General features: G+C 46.0%; 1 non-coding gene across 1 annotated transcript; it reads left to right on the plus strand.

The window, feature by feature from the left end:
• The first annotated feature begins 1,273 nt into the window (after positions 1-1,273).
• On the plus strand, positions 1,274-1,345 carry TRNAA-UGC (transfer RNA alanine (anticodon UGC)). Its single transcript has one exon. It is a non-coding gene; the product is annotated as a tRNA-Ala (tRNA).
• Positions 1,346-3,106: the final 1,761 nt, after the last annotated feature.

Consider the following 3,106-nt stretch of genomic DNA (forward strand, 5'->3'; position numbering starts at 1 on the left):
CTGGCTGTCAGTTACTGAGCAAAGCCAGGCAGCTGAAACCACCTCGGCCCACTCAAAGTGCACGGGGGATAACGTGTAGGTAGCTAGATCAGATTTACCCACCCCTCATCTGAGGTGCATGAAGGCTGGATGTTGTCGACTAATATGTTCCAAGAAGCACTTCCGTGACGCTCCATGCGTGGTTCAAGGCTTACGCGGCCGCCGCCTAGGCTGGAATTCCCGGCACATTAAGTCAGTCGGTAAAACATAATCAATAAAAAATGAGAAAATGATATTGATCTGGTTAGATATAGATGTCCACAATTCTATGGCGTCCAATCAAAAGTTTTAGGCGCCTTCCTTCAGCCAAAATCTAGTGCAACTAAATGCTTGGCTCACAGCGCTAACAGCGCTATGAATTAGACGCGCACGACCGGCGCTGGCTGCAACTTCTTTTTCGAAACAACACAACATCGAAACTACTTCCTCAAAAAACAAATGTCCCGTCACCGTCGGCAACATATGTACACCAGTTTAGGCCTTCAATCTCTTAAAAAATTCAAAAGAAGGCTTTCACTTTTAAATCGTGTACAGGTGATTCTATGATGTATTCCGAGCCTAGCCTTTTTATACAAGAGGCTTCAAGCAACACGTGGGCAAAAGTGTCCGTGCTGCTGCCGAAGATCGTAATTTCTGCGAGCTTTGGTTCGCACTTTGTCTTGAAGTCGCACGATTGGCAATGGACCGGTAGATGTGAATTCAGACTATTTTTCAGAGAACGCTTATGCTCTGCAGCCCTATCTTTCACACATCGGCGAGTTTGGCCGATGTATACCTTGCCACAGGTTAAGGGGATTTGGTAAATAACTCCGGTCACATACTTGACGGAGAATTTGAAAAGATTTTTGTGCAGCTTTGATTTCTATTGACATCGTTCGTGACTCGTACGTACATGCCAGCCAATTTCGGAAAGGGTTGGGGCGCAGAAGACCATCCTGACACCGTGTTTGGTAGCGACCGTCTTCAAATTTTGAGCCACCTTATGCATATGGCAACAAGTGGTCTCGTTCCAACCTCCCCTTTATGCTACCTTTTATGCAAACGTTTGTGTTATTTCGTACTCTGCATCAAGGACGTTTTCTCAATTTTTCCCTGCGATGCAAATTTTTTTTCAGCCGACTGTACGTAAAATTCACTGTAGTTGTAGTTCATGACAGTAACTTCAGTATCAATAATTAGGTAATTTATAGATACTTTTATGCACATAATTTGTTGAAAACTGTGCGTTCGAAGCGGGGGTGTAGCTCAGAGGTAGAGCGCTCGCTTTGCATGCGAGAAGTCCCGGGTTCGAACCCCGGCTCCTCCACTGTGCGACTAATTTTTTTTTAAGGGCAATCTTTCCTCGCCTCTTCTCATGATAGCCTGAAGCCTGTACCTGCTTTACCGTTTAAAGGTACTTTGTGTCTGAAACGCTAATCTCGAGGTTTTTTTGCCTAGTGCAATAGTGTATCATTTTTTGTGCACATTGAGCAGGTGTGTTTCGGGTAGGTGTCCGCGTAGGTGTTGAAGAAGGAACCGTATAGGGCTACTGAATTTTTTGCATAATCTAGGGTCTTTGTCTTGCATTAAAACACTTAATGAGTTTCTAAAATAAAACACCCAGCTAATTCATTGCAAGCAGTGTTCTCCCAGCTCTTAATCAATTCAGGCGTTATTTTTACTCGGCTAAAATATATTTATATTTGCATCTTGCATGTTCAGCAATCTCATCTCTCGGAATGGTAGCTGGTAAATATGTTCAATCGCACAAGTATGCCACTGTATTACACGAGGAAAGAAATTTGCTAAAATATTTATTTTATGCAGAGAACAGGAGAAATAACAGGAGAACAGAAAACAGGATAACAGGAGAACAGAGGACAGAGACGTGTTCGATGACAGGGAGATGTTTAATGAATTGTTGCCGGGCCTGCCCGAGCGCTCCTGTCCGTGCCACTGCCCCCTTCTTTTTCCTTGATCGTACGTAATATGACCCGGGGCCACCAAGCGATCACCCCGATCGTGGACGAGGAAGTTTACCGATGTTGATGATTCCATGTTGGGCCTGTCTGGATGATTGAAGAAGAAGAGGAAGAAGGAAGTATAGAGCGGCTTGCCGGCACAATAATTCCCAATTAACCTTGGCCCAGGACACTCTCGGGCCACACGTTGCTACAACTCAATGGCGGAGGCCAAGGCATGCACCGCATGACATAGGCAGGGGAGGATGTCTTGAAGTGTAGCGGTTTCTTCGGTTGGTGGAGTCTTTGGTAGGTACATCAGGTCAGTGGGGTCACATATGGTCATTCGGGTCTCTTTTGTCTTGTAGAAATGTGTGGCGTCTCGGGACAATCTCTCCTTCGTCGTGTCTTGTGTTCGGGAGGAGCGGCAAGGTCTTTCTGGGTCCGGCAGGCTAGGGAACAGCATTGCGATGCCTACTAACCTTCAGCGGACGGCACAAGAGGTCACAGGGCACCGACGCTCCGGACCAGGGGGGGGGGGGTGGTGATGATGAAGTACCTCGCACCTCCAATCAAATGTTACGAATCGGCAAGCCGATGAAAACAGGATAACAGACAGAGAGATGTTCGATGACAGTGAGATAACGTTCAATGAAATGTTGCCGGGCCTAGCTCGACCGATCCTGTCCGCGCCACTGCCCGCTTCAGCTTCCTTGATAGTCCGTAACAATATTGTGCATGCACTCGAGGAGATGCGATAAGGCGAGAGATTTGTTCAGGCGGCGAATGTTTCGGGGGATTTCGGCATAACTTTATTCCAAGTGTCATTTTCTGTTCGCATCAGTGCTGTGGGTTTTCGTATCGCTCTCCAAGCTTGGTATTTGTAATCCTGATTACTTTGTATGCCGGGCTAGGATTTTCGAAGAAAAGGACAGGTTTTCAATATGTTCTTGTTTATCAGGACCTTGAACTGATACATACGTTCTGTTGCCGACTTGCCTATGCAAAAAGTAGCAGATTTAATTCACACGCTCTTGTTCTGATTGATCTAACTCCTTATTTACCAGGATGGGTTTGTTTTCTTGATGCTCGGTAAGGATTCCGGAGCATGGCTAGAATAATGGATT

This window comes from Amblyomma maculatum, chromosome 8 (assembly GCF_055883805.1).
Source record: "Amblyomma maculatum isolate TAMU_Amacu chromosome 8, ASM5588380v1, whole genome shotgun sequence".
Lineage (NCBI taxonomy): Eukaryota > Metazoa > Arthropoda > Arachnida > Ixodida > Ixodidae > Amblyomma > Amblyomma maculatum.